Raw genomic sequence first — 13782 nt, forward strand, 5'->3', positions numbered from 1 at the left:
GTGTCGGCCAACGGGTGGGCGGTGATGTGGCCAGGCTCTGTGCTGCTAAATCGAATTTTCCACACTGCCTCCAATAATCTGGCATTATTCAGGACACTTAAAGGTAACCTCGCTTGTGACTGCTGTCATTGCCTGGAAAAACGCGTGTCACTTGGCACCGGTATAGGCATCGTGTGGACAAGGCAGTCATTTGTGCTCACTAAAAGCTGGGGTGAAGAGATGGGACTGGGGAAGGTAGACACAAGTACTTCCAAAGCAGAGGAAGTGGTCTTTCTGGAGCTTTCACTTATTTATTAAATTGTTACAAATACTTTGCATCGGGCGCGGAGCGCTAGGATCCCATACGGGCACCAGTTCTAATCCCGGCAGCTCCACTTCCCATCCAGCTCCCTGCCTGTGGCCTGGGACGCAAGTCGAGGACAGCCCAAAGCCTTGAGACCCTGCACCCATGTGGGAGACCCGGAAGAGGCTCCTGGCTCCTAGCTTCAGATTGGTTCAACTCTGGCCGTTGCGGCCTCTTGGGGAGTGAACCATCAAACAGAAGATCTTCTTCTCTGTCTCTCCTCCTCTCTGTATATCTGCCTTCCCAATAAAAAATAAATAAATCTTTAAGATAAATAAATAAATAAACCTTTAAAAAAGAAAGAAAAAAGTGCTCTTGGATAGTTTTTAAAAAAAGGGGCGGGGGAGAGAAATATGAATTTTATATTTTCAAAAAGTAACTTCACCAGGGACCAGAAATCCTAACTGCCTATTATCCCGTCTGACTCCACACACAACATCACTACACGGGACAGCAGAGCGCCATTCAAGCTCAGTCTCTGACAACCACTGGCCCGCCCAGATCATAGGCCTCCCACCCCAAGCTGCAAGGACACCTTCTCAGGGCAGCTCCCATTGGGCCATGCCCCTTCCCACAACATTCCCCGTCGCGGCATTAAGGACCGTGCCTCTGACACATCAGTGCTCTAAGGGACATGTTCATATGGATAATGTCATAACCTTGTCGGAAGTCGAGGAAAATCAGTTTCATCAGGGTCTGCACCATGCACAGCAAGTTAAGCTGTCTGAGATGGATACACCCCTAGAGGGGCACCAGTTCAATTTCTAGCTGCTGTACTTCCGGTCCAGCTCCTTGGTAACACGCCTGGGAAAGCAGCCGAGCGTCACATACTTCACAGGGCTCTTGCTGTCTGTGTGGGAGACTTGGGTGAAGTTCCAAGCTCCTGTCTTCAGCCTGGTTCAGCTCCAGATGTCGCAGCCACTTGGAGAGTAAACCAGTGGATAGAAGATCTCTCTCTTCATGGCCCTCTCCCTCTCTTTAATTCCACCTTTCAAATACGTGAATACATCATTAAAAATAAGTTTCACGAATTCTGTGCACCAAAGTATAAAAATCCATTTTTTAAAGATTTATTTATTTTACTTGAAAGTCAGAGTTAGAGAGAGAGGGAGAGGGAGAGAGAGCTTCCATCTGCTGATTTACATCGTAAATGGTCACAACAACCAGAGACAGGCCAGCCCGAAGCTGGGAGCCGGGAGCCACATCTCCCACGTGGGTGCCGGGACCCACACACTTGGCCATCCTCTGCCTCTTTCTCATTTGTTTTATTAGCAAGGTGCAGGATGGGAAGCAGCTAAGGCTAGAATCCATGCCCATATGGGATGTCAGAGTCACAGGGGGAGGATTAGCCTATCTGCCCTTAAAAAGCAATTTGTTATAATGCTATTTGCCTTTAAGATTTATTTATTTATTATTGCAAGGTCAGATGTACGGAGAGAAGGCGAGACAGAGAGGAAGATCTGCCATCTGTTGATTCACTCCCCAAGTGACCACAACGGCCAGAGCTGTGCCAATCTGAAATCATGAGCCCAGAGCGTCTTTTGGGTCTCCCACGCAGGTGCAGGGTCCCAAAGCTTTGGGCCGTCCTTGACTACCTTCCCAGGCCACGAACGGGGAGCTGGATGGGAAGCAGGGCTGCCGGGTTAGAACCTGTGCCCATATGATATCATGGCACATTCCAGGCAAGAACTTTAGCCACTAGGCTACCATGCCGGACCCTGCTATAATCTTATTTTCATGCACGTTTAATACAAACAGCAAAAAAAATTGTTTTCAATGAAAGAACAGTAAGCATTTTCAGGTAAGAAGAAATGTGCGTTCCAATAGACAGGAAAGGGTGGGGAGGGGCGCTTGCTGAGAATAAGCAGCTGGTTGTCTTGGAATGAGGCTAAGAGCACATGGCTTTGGAGGACTTCAGGGGGGACTTCAGGTCTCGCTGCCAGCACCCTAAGCCTCAAGTCCTTCAGTCTTTTCTGGGGAGCAGGACCAGCTGAGCTCAGTGAAAGTCCTCCAAGACCTGCAAAGCACCATCCAAAGGTAAACTTGGGCTTTGAAAAGCTGACTCTGGTAGGGTGGAAACCACCCTGAGCAATTAGTGGGGGTCCCTTCAGGGTGCTGAGCTCCGGTCCAGTCATGGCACACGCGAATGCATTGTGTTGTTTCGTAACCGTGCATGCAAGAAGTTTGGGAGCAGTTTGTATCAGCCTCTCGCTATTTATATGTACAATAGTGAGACTCCAGTCTATACGTTGGAGGCTAGTTGTGCAGCAGGAATATGTCTGTGAGCAGCATAACAGAAAGATAACCCAAGATAAACTCCAAAGTGTTCCCTGCTCCTCCTGAGGTTCCTGATCCGAAAGAGAACTGGGATCTGTCTTGTCTCGATGGGTATCTGCAACAGACCTTCCCGGAACGCTCACTATAAAGCAGTCTTTGGCTGTGATACACTTGCGTATTTTAACTTTCGTGTCGAAGCTGTGTTTTTTTTCTGTAATAGGCTTAGTTTCTTCAGATGGGCACTTGGAGTTCTTTTAGGAACTTAACCCTGTTGAATCCTAACTCAGCTGCCACCAGTAGTGCAGTTGATGCTACCAGTGGGATTTGCTGCCAAGGTAATGACTTCTTCAGTAAAAACGTGGTTAGGCATTACAAGGAAACCTGAAAAAGTTTGTAGAAAGTGGAGTTAAAGGTTAGCCTAGCATGGTAGCCTAGAGGCTAAAGTCCATGCCTTGCGTGCCTGGGATCCCATAGAGGCGCTGGTTCTAATCCCGGCTTCGCATCCAGCCCTCTACTTGTGACCTGGGAAATCAGTCGAGGACGGCCCAAAGCCTTGGGACCCTGCAGCTGCGTGGGAGACCCGGAAGAGGCTCCTGGCTTCAGATCAGCTCAGCTCCAGCCTTTGCGGGCCACTTGGAGAGTGAATCAACAGATAGAAGATATTCCTCTCTGTCTCTCCTTCTCTCTGTATATCTGACTTTCCAATAAAAATAAACAAGTCTTTAATTAAAAAAGGTTAATTTAACTTTGTTATAATGTTTTTGAAATCCAGACATCATTTTTTATAATATGCATTTTCCATGAATTTGTGAAAAGCTCTCATATTTAGAAAGAAAAATAATGATTCTTATAAATGATGTCAAAATTAGGACCAGCAGGATGGCTCAACTGGCTAATCCTTATCCTGTCAGCACCAGCATCCAATGGGGTGTTAGTCCATGTCCCTCCCAGCTGTCACTTTACCTCCAGTTCCCTTATGGCCTAGGAAGCAGCAGAGGACGGCCCAAAGCCTTGGGATCCTGTACCCGCATGGGAGACCTAGAGGAAGCTTTGGCTCCTGGTTTTGGATCAACTTGGCTCCTGCCATCACGGCCACTTGGGAAGTGAATCAGCAGTTAAAAGATCTTTCCCTGTCTCTCCTTTTCTCTGTCAATATGTATTTCCAAAACAAATTATATATTTTTAAAAGATATCATTACTGGGCCTGGCACAGTGGCATAGTGGCTGAAGTCCTCACCTTGCACATGCTGTGATCCCATATGGACACCACTTCCCTTCCAGCTCCCTGCTTGTGGCCTGGGAAAGCAGTCGAGGATGGCCCAAAGCCTTGGGACCCTGCACCCGCATGGGAGACCTGGGAGAGGCGTCCTGGGTCCTGGCTTCAGATTGGTGCAGCACCAGCCATTGTGGTCACTTGGAGAGTGAATCATCATATGGAAAATTTTCCTCTCTGTCTCTCCTTCTCCCTGTATATCTGACTTTGCAATAAAGAAAATATTTTAAAAAGGATATCAGAATTAACACACTTGTTTTGAAATGAGAGGACTTTGATATCAGATATAACAAATTCAACTTTCTAGCAAAGTCTGGAAACAAAAAGAGTCCAAGCCTCAGGTTCTAGAAAAAATGGATCAAAAGGGAGCTACACACAAATCCCGCATCCACAAACATTTCAGTCCCGTGGTGGCTGCTCTCAGCACCAGCAAAAAGAGTGAAGTTCACCACCTTCTTGTGGTTGAACCATGTCTTTTTTGGCTCATGGTAAAATTGTAGATGACTCAGCTAAATTTTTGAGACACACACACACACTCTGTCCCATTATTACAAAGGGGGTAATTTCAGTAGGCAAGATGAAACTGACAGGCATCAAGCCCAGGAAGTAAAAGAGCTGTTCCATGAAGTAGTGCAATGATTTTATACACCAACAACAGGCATCAGCAATGATCAAAATGGGTCTTGAGACTCTGAGAAGGAAGGGTAATGTCTGACCTTGAACACTGCTGGAAAGAGGGGAGCATCTGTGCGTATCTTCTGTCCTCTGTTGGCTGCTCTCTTCATCGGAATGCAGAATGGACCAACTGAAGGATCCATCCCGTCTTTCTTTCCATGCCAATAGTAGACCAAAACTGTGCTCCCAGGCAATATTTTTTTCTTGTTGTATAAATTTCATTTTTGATAATTTTTACATATTTCATTAGGGTGCCAAGGGTCAAGGACTAGAGGAAAGTAGCTGAGATCATGGTTTTCCACAATCTCTTCTTTTCCTTCCTGTATCTGGGGGGAGGGGAGAGATAAGGGAAGAAGCCACACCCAGCCTCCCATCCATCCCAGGGTCCCTGATGTGGGGCACTGCTCAAGTGGTTTGGACAGCTGAACAGTGTTGTGGGCTAAGGAGTTGATTAGCATTTGTTAAGCTTAGCACCTGCAGGAAATGAGCTTGAGGCTAGTGGCACCTGGTCTATCAGATTCATTAGCATCCTATTGTTCTGCTAGGGGATGGGGGGGGGGGAGTATATATGGCTGAATAAAGGGAGGCCGGAGAGACTTCTTCCACCATTACTGGTCTCCTGTCGGTGTGTCATCCCCAGACCCTCACCGTGTCCACGTTACTGGCTCTGCTGGCCGGTACAGACAGTTCTGTATTGTTGCCAATCTTGCCACTCCAATCACAATGAAATCTCTCGAGACTCCACTGGCTGACATGGTCCACCTTAGAGACTCTGCTTGCCCGGGGAATTCACTGCCAACCCCTGGCTGGGGTAGTTGGTTGATTTATTCTGTCCTCCACCCTCTGTTATGGTACCAGGTGTCCTCTGCAGGACTCCAGTGACTGCATATCCTCCACACGCTTCTGGATATGCCGTCCGCTGCTCCATCTAAGCCACTGAAGAGGCCCAGCTCTGACACATGCTGTCTAACCAGGCCTGATCCCAGCCACAGATCACGCCAGTGGTTGCTCTAACTCAGCTTGGCGCAGCCCCTCCACCATCTTGGCCCTTGCCTTTGGAACCTGCAGCCTGGCCTAGCCTAGCTGGCCTCAGTCCCAGCTCTCGCTGACAGGTGCTGGAACCTGGCCCTGCTCAGTCTGCTCCCATCCCTGGCTCATATAAACCAATACGTATGGCAGCCTAGCCTAGCATAACCTGCACTCCATCCTGGTTTCTGCAGTTGCCAGTGGGCTATGGTTTGCTCAGCCCTGCCTGGCCCACCCCCTTCCAAAACCAACTCACACACTTGCCAACGGATGGAGCTACCTGCCCCAGCTGCCCAACACACGGTCCTGAACCACATGCTCCTCAGCGGAAGCTATGACCCACTAGGGGAATTTCCCAGGTTCCCCCATTCAGGCCATTCCCAGACCCAAATCTCACACATGTCAGTGGGTGTTTGGATCATGCTATGACCTGCCCCATTCATCCTGGCCTTTGCATGAGTTGGTGCAGCCCGGCCTGCCATACACCCTGCTTTAGGGTGCTCTGCGGATGCTGCAGCCTGGACCTGCACAGGCAACATTGAGTTATCTAAACAACAGTGAGAACAGCTCCGCAGTGGAATGGCCCTCAGCTAGCTTGCAATTGCTTCTGCACTTAAAGGAATCCCACTGGCATTGGCAATCATCTATGACATGGTTATTGAGACCTCCAGGAGGCTCTCTCAAATCTGATCCTAGCTACCAGGCATAGCATTTCAAAATACTTTTTAAAAAAACTTAGGTGGTGCCATCTAGTAGTTCCCAAACAAGTAAACCCAGAGTCACCATTTGACCCAGCACTTCTAGAGACTGAAGAAAATCAGAAATAAATGTCCTTGGACCCAATGCAATAGCGTAGTGGTTAAAGTCCTTGCATTGTACGCACCACGATCCCATATGGGCTCCGGTTCTAATCCCGGTGGTCCCACTTCCCATCCAGCTTCCTGCCGGTGGCCTAGGAGGAGGGCAGTCGAGGAGGGCCCAAAGCTTTGGGACCCTGCACCCACGAAGGAGACCCGGCAGAGGCTCCTGGTTTGGGATTGGTTCAGCTCCAGCCATTGTGGCCACTTGGGGAGTGAATCATCGGAGGGAAGATCTTCCTCTCTATCTCTCCTCCTCTCTGTATATCTAACTTTGTAATAGAAATAAATAAGTCTTAAAAATCTTTAAAATATATATATATCCCAATGAAAAGAAAAATGTCCACAGTAGCATCATAATATGTAAAAAAGTGGACACCCGAATGTTCACTAACTGATGAAAACAGAAGCAAAATGAGATAGATCTTTACAATGAGCTTATTCAGTCGCAAAGAGGATGGAGAGCCGATACTGCTGCAGCACGGATGAATGTGGAAAACCCTATGCTGAGTGAACGAAGCCGGTCTTAAAAGGTGATGTGTTCCGGCCTGCAGAGCCAGTAACATGGACACGTCGAAGGTCTGGGGGATGAGGCACCAACAGGAGACCAATGATGGTGGAAGTGTCCCCGAAGTCTCTCTTCAAAGGCCTCCCTTTATTGCCTCCTCTCTTGACCTTTCATTTACTTCTTGTTTACTCTTTCCCCTACACCCTCATTAGCACATATTGGATACAGCTGAGTCCATGTAGACCAGGTGCTTCTAGCCCCAAGCCCACTCCCTGCAGTGCTTGGCTTAACGAGTGCTAGTGAACTGCTTAACCCACAACAGTGATGCATCATGGGTGGGCATTTCTGAGAAAGGCCTAGAATGGACAGAGCTGTACAGACAGCGACCCCCTATACTGAGAGACATCCGGCAGGTGGAATCAGAGGCAGATCAGGGTTTCTTTGGAGGATGATGACAGTATTCCAAATCTGATTGTGACAACCATGGTACCATTCTGTGAATGTACCAACATCAAGTGATCATGTGGTCTGTGGTTTTTCTTGCTGTTGTTAAAAATTTACTTGTTTCTTTGGCGGTCAGTCTCTCGGGGGTCTTCACCCCACACCACCTTCACTGCTTTGCCAAATGCCTGCCCTATCCCTGTCTCAGCACTGTGACATTCGTCACCACAGGGGGATGCTGCCAATAAGGCCATCATCAGAGCACAAACCATTATTGGCCAGTGAATCTCCAGTGCCATGAGCCGAAACAAGCTCTCTTGTCTTTATAAAGCTGGGCTGCCTCGGGTATTCTGTTATAGTAACAAAAAGCTGAGTGGCACACCTAAGCTTTCAAGAGAAACAATTACATTGCATACAAAAAAGGAAGATTTTGTTGGAAATGACAAAATAGTCCACGTGGGTACAGGAGCCTAAGCACGTGGGCCATCCTCTGCTGCTTTCCCAAGTCATCAGCAGGCAGCTGGATGGCAAGTGGTGTCCACACGGGATGTCAGCGTGACAGACAGTGGCTTTATACATTACACCACAGCACTGGCCTAAGGACTTTTCCCACTTTAATTATTCCTTTAAAAATTCAACACTGGGGCCCGGCACGGTGGTGCAGTGGTTAAGGTCCTCACCTTGCACGCCCAGGATCCCATGTGGGCGCCGGTTCTATCCCGGCAGCCCCGCTTCCCTTCCAGCTCCCTGCCTGTGGCCCGGGAAAGCAGTCGAGGATGGCCCAAAGACCCGGAAGAGGCTCCTGGCTTGCATAGCATCAGCCGTTGTGCTCACTTGGGGAGTGAATCATCGGACGGAAGATCTTCCTCTCTGTCTCTTCTCTCTGTATATCCGCCTTTCCAATAAAAAAAATAATAATAAAAATAATAAAAATAAATCTTTAAAAATTCAACACTGGGGCAGGCTTTAGAGAGCAATTACAACAGGCCCTTCTTAGGACCCCTGCATCCTGTATTGAATGCTTAGGTTCAAGTTCTGGCTCTATTCTGGACACCAGTTCCTGCTAAGGCAAACCTTGGGCGGGAGCAGGTGATGGTTTAAGGGTTTGGGTCCCTTTCCCCCCGAGTTCCCAGACACCGATACCCGTCATGAAAGGAAGCAGTGTGCAGATGTTTCTGTCTGGACCAGATGATTCATCAGCAAAAGAAAAACAAAACAAAATGATGAATGGTTTCCAAGCTATTGTGATTTTGTTTTGTTTTGTTTTGCTTTTGTTTTTGCTTTGAAGCCAAAACATTTGGAAAACAAGTCCTTAGTTTTGATGCCAAGTGAGAGCAAATTCTCAAAAAAAAAAAAAAAAGAGTACATTTTTTCTCCCCCAGAATTCTCCATGAGTCATGTGCTTTTCAAACCTATGTGGTCCTTAAATGCATTCTAGCTCCACTCCGTCATCCTGTTCAAAACATCACATGCCGGTATTAAAAGCAGATTCCTGCGTCTCCAGACACATCCACATTCAGAATTGTGACTTGATCTGGATGGAGCCTGGGACGAAGCTCCTCTCTTGTGCAGCCCACCTTTCTCTGCCCCTGGTGGAGGGCTCAGCCCTGCTTGGTGCCTCCCATGCCAGTTGACTTCTGACACTTGGCTTTGGCACTGTGAGATCTCGGCAGCTGTCTCAAGAATGCGGTTTCAGGGTCTGAGTCATCCGTTAGACCAAATCATGTCTTTCCTTTGGACCTCCCCTCCCCTAGAGCCCTCATCTGAGCTGGCAGTTGAACTTGGGGCAGGATTTAGTCTCAGACGTGTCAGTTTCCCTGCTTGATCAACTGCCGGAGGACAATTGCGGGGCAGGGCTGGAAAGTCCTCCTGGGACTGTGTTGAGGGAAGCTGTCCTACTGGGGCTCACAGGAGAGCATTCTTCCCTGACACTGCCATTGTTGTGCCCTGATTTTGAGATTCCCCAGAAATCACCAGGAGTTTGAAATCGATGCAAACACACAAGGGCGGGTTATGCAAACTTGAGCTAGGGCTTCCAACCATCACAGACGCAGCGGTTCTTGGTTGAAAGCAGGCAACCGACTGACCAACTGGCCAGCTGACCAGCCAGCTGAGAACAACATCCCTTATTGAAGTGTGGTCCTGAACAGCACATTCACAGGGGTTTATAAGGGCAGTCCACAGTAGCTTCAAAAGGGGCAATTCACAATAGCATGGAAGGTGAGGGAAAACACCACGCATTCTCTGCTTATCTAGGCTGGACAGCCCATGCCTGGCTTTTCTCCAGTCCAGCGATTAAGGTAACCACTCAATTACTCAGAGCCACCTGTGAGATAACCAGACTTGTGCCTCGATTCATAACAGTTGGAGCCTGTCAGTTCTAAAGGTCACACAGGCCATTTGGCCTGCAAGCTCACACGGTTTCTTCCTTCCTTCCTTCCTTCCTTCCTTCCTTCCTTCCTTCCTTCCTTCCTTCCTTCCTTCCTTCCTTCCTTCCTTCCTTCTTTCTTGGAAAGTCAGATATACAGAGAGGAAGATCTTCTGTCCAGTGATTCACTCCCCAAGTGAGTGCAACAGCCAATGCTATGCCAACTCGAAGCCAGGATCCAGGAACTTCTTCCAAGTATCCCAAGTGGGTGTAGGGTCCCAAGGCTTTGGGCCATCCTCGACTGCTTTCCCAGGCCACAAGCAGGGAGCTGGATGGGAAGTGGAGCTGCCAGGATTAGAACCAGCAGCCCATATGGGATCCTGGGGCGTTCAAGGCCAGGACTTTAGCCTCTAGGCCACGCTGCCGGACCCAAGCTCACACAGTTTCTTAGTAGCAATGAGCCATGAACAAATGGTTAGGATTTTGATTCTGAGGTTCCTCAGCTTCTAGCTGCCTGGTGGAGTGTGGCTCCCAAATTCCAAGCATGTTCTGTGGGGTTTCAGCATCCCACAGTGTGGATGCAGCATGCACTTGACACACAGCGGGAAAGAAGGGAGCACCAACACCAATGATGTCACTTACGGTGCCAGCATGCCACGTCACAGTGTCTGAGTTGCAATCCTGGCTCTGCTTCAAATTCCAGCTTTTTTTTTTTTTTCTTTTTAAGATTTATTTTGTTTTTATTGGAAAGTCAGATTTACAGATAGGAGAAGAGACAGAGACGAAGATCTGCTATCTGATAATTCACTCCGCAAGTGACCACAACGGCCAGAGTTGCGCCAATCTGAAACCATGAGCCCAGAGCCTCTTCTGGGTCTCGCACACGGGTGCAGGGTCCCAAAACTTTGGGCCTTCCTCGACTGCTTTCCCAGGCCACAAGCAGGGAGCTGGATGGGAAGTGGGGATGCTGGGGTTAGAATCAGTGCCCATATTGGATCTCGGCGTGTGGAAGATGAGGACTTTAGCCGCTAGGCTATCATGCCAGGCCCTAATTCCACCTTCCTGCTAGTGCACACCCTGAGGGGCAGCAGGTAGTGTGGCTCAGGTACTTGGTGCTCTAACACCCTCATGGGAAAGTCAGATGGGGTTCCAAGGGCCTGGCTTTGGTGTGACTGTTTCTAGCTATTGAAGCTATTTGGGCAGTTTACCAGAGGATGAAAGACTCTTTCTTGTTCCCTCTGCTTTTTAAATAAATAATCTTTAAAACCCTTGAACATTGTAATAGGAAAATCAGTGGGGATCTGCGCTAATGAGCAGCCCAATTTCATTATTATAAACATAACCCACCCCACCCGCCCCCAGCACAAATTCGTTTTTGCTTCGGGACAATGTAGATGGTAAAATTGAAGCAATCCTGGCGCGTGTTACAGATAAAATGAAACAGCAGAGTTGAATCTTCCCCAGCTCAGCGCAAGGACTTTGGTTCTTGAGTAAGCTGGGAGCCTTCGGTCAAGACTTCCTGGGCTATTTGCTAGTAAGCATTTCAACAGATGGACGCCAGCACTGACCACGGCCCTTACAGGAAACAGCTGGGGAAAACATCCTTGGGTCTGTATGTGAAGAAGCATCCAGACTTGAAGCACCTGTTTTAAGGGATGTGTGGGACAGGCTGTCCTTGTGGCATGGAGGGTTAAGCCTCCACCTGTGATGTCAGTATCTCATACAGAGTAGTGGTTTGGGCCTGGCATGTTAGCCTAGTGGCTAAAGTCCTTGCCTTGCATACCTGGGATTCCATATGGGCGCCAACACATATGCCGGCTGCTCTACTTGCCCTCTAGCTCCCTGCTAGTGGCTGGGAAAGCAATTGAGGATGGCCCAAAGCCTTGGGATCCTGCACCCACATGGGAGATCCAGAAGAAGCTCTTGGCTACTGGTTTTGAATCAACTCAGCTTGGCCACTGCGGCCACTTGGGGAGTGAATCAGAGGATGGAAGATCATTCTCTCTGTCTCTCCTTTCTGTAAATCTGACTTCCCAGTAAAAATAGATAAAATCTAAAACAAACAAACAAAACCAAAACGATGAACAACAATGACAAAGAAGAGTAGTGGTTCAAGACCAACTGCTCCACTTCTAATCCAGCTCCCTGCGAATGTACCCAGGAAAGCAGTAGCAGATAAATCAAGTGCTAGCATCTTTGTGCCCATGTAGAAGTGCAGATGGATTTCCAGGCTCCTGGCTTTGGCTTCACTAAGCCCTGTAACTGCTGATTTAAACTCCTGGAACGAAGAATGCGGCTGATGAACAAGCAGACAAGAACATGAATTTAGCATCACTAAACAATTAATGAGGCAGGGCCTGGCGGCATGGCCTAGCAGCTAAAGTCCTCGCCTTGAATGTCCCAGGATCCCATATGGGCTGCTGGTTTTAGTCCTGGCAGCTCCACTTCCCATCCAGCTCCCTGCTTGTGGCCTGGGAAAGCAGTCGAGGACGGCCCAAAGCCTTGGGACCCTGCACCTGTGTGGGATACTTGGAAGAAGTTCCTGGATCCTGGCTTCGGATCAGCATAGCACCGGCCATTGCGCTCACTTGGGGAGTGAATCACTGGACAGAAGATCTTCGTTTCTGTCTCTTCTCCTATCTGTATATCTGACTTTCCAATAAAAATAAAATAAACCTTAAAAAAAAAAAACAATTAATGAGGCAGAAATTCATGCACCTGATGGACCAGGTAGACATCTCCAGAAATAACTGAGAGAGGACTGTGTTAAGATGGGGAGTTTTGTGGACATGAGTAGGGATCCTCTAAAAATAAAATCTTATTGGAAAGGCAGGTTTTTGTAGAAAGGAAGATCTTCTATCTGCTGATTCATTCCTCAAGTGACCGCGATGGCCAGAGCTGAACCGAAGCCAGCAGCTGGGAGCTTCTTCCAGGTCTCCTATGCATGTGTGGGGACCTAATGCTTTGGCCATCCTTTGCTGCTTTCTCAAGTCACAAGTAGGGTGCTGGATGGGAAGTGGAGTCCCTGGGACATGAAGTGATGCCCATATGGGATTCCAGCACTTGAAGTGGAGGATTAGCCACTTGAGTCATTGCACCAGGTCCTATATAGTTTTTATGGGAAAGGCAGATTTACAGAGAGAAAAAGAGAGACAGAGTAGAAAAGATCTTTTATCCATTGATTCACTCATTTGGGAAATGGCCACAACAGAACTGAACCAATCTGAAGCCAAGAGCCAGGAGTGGCTTTCAGTTCTCCCACTGAGTGCAGGGTTTCAACGCCTTGGTCCATCCTCTGCTGCTTTCCCAGGCCATAAGCAGGTAGCTCTATCAGAAATGCAGTAGCTAGGACACAAACATGCCCATTTGAGATGCCACTGCTTGAAGGCGGAGGATTAGCCTGCTGAGCCACAGCAGTGGCTGGCAACTAAATGAGTACATCTTAAAAATAAGTGTGCCCCATCCAAATTGCTCATCCATTTCTATGGCCTTTTGTCTGTTCTTGTGATCCTAACAGTCTTATCCATTAATAGAAAAGGTTCTAAGCCTTTCCAACTTTGAAAAATTTATTTTCTTTGCATCTATTTTTTTTTCCATTTATTCTAATATAGGTATTGAAGTTTTGACTTCAGTCTAGAGGAGCCAGTGAAAAGAAAGCCTTTATTAGCGAGGGTTTTAGCTGGTAAAACACTGCTCAGCAGAGGGCAGGTCCAGGGCACGGTCCTGCTGGACTGGATACGGGTATGGGTGGGGGCTTGAAGATGCAGCGTGCTGGCGTACAGGGGTGTGCCAGCCTGGTCAGCAGTGGCCTCCGTGGTCACAGTCTCTCAACCACGGCTCGGGGTGAGCCCAGACTTCTGCTCAGATGCCCTAGAGCTGAGGGCCGGGTGTTCAACATTTTCCCTCCTGGCCTGCGGCCTCCTTTCTCTGCCCCTGTTTGTAAGTGGACAACGTGGGATGGTAATCCAAGGTGCTTTTCTGTAAAGAGAGGGAAACAAAAGGATGGGAAGAGCC

Source organism: Ochotona curzoniae, unplaced genomic scaffold, assembly GCF_017591425.1.
Source record: "Ochotona curzoniae isolate NIBS_2020 unplaced genomic scaffold, NIBS_Ocur_1.0 contig_2321, whole genome shotgun sequence".
Taxonomy (NCBI): Eukaryota; Metazoa; Chordata; class Mammalia; order Lagomorpha; family Ochotonidae; genus Ochotona; species Ochotona curzoniae.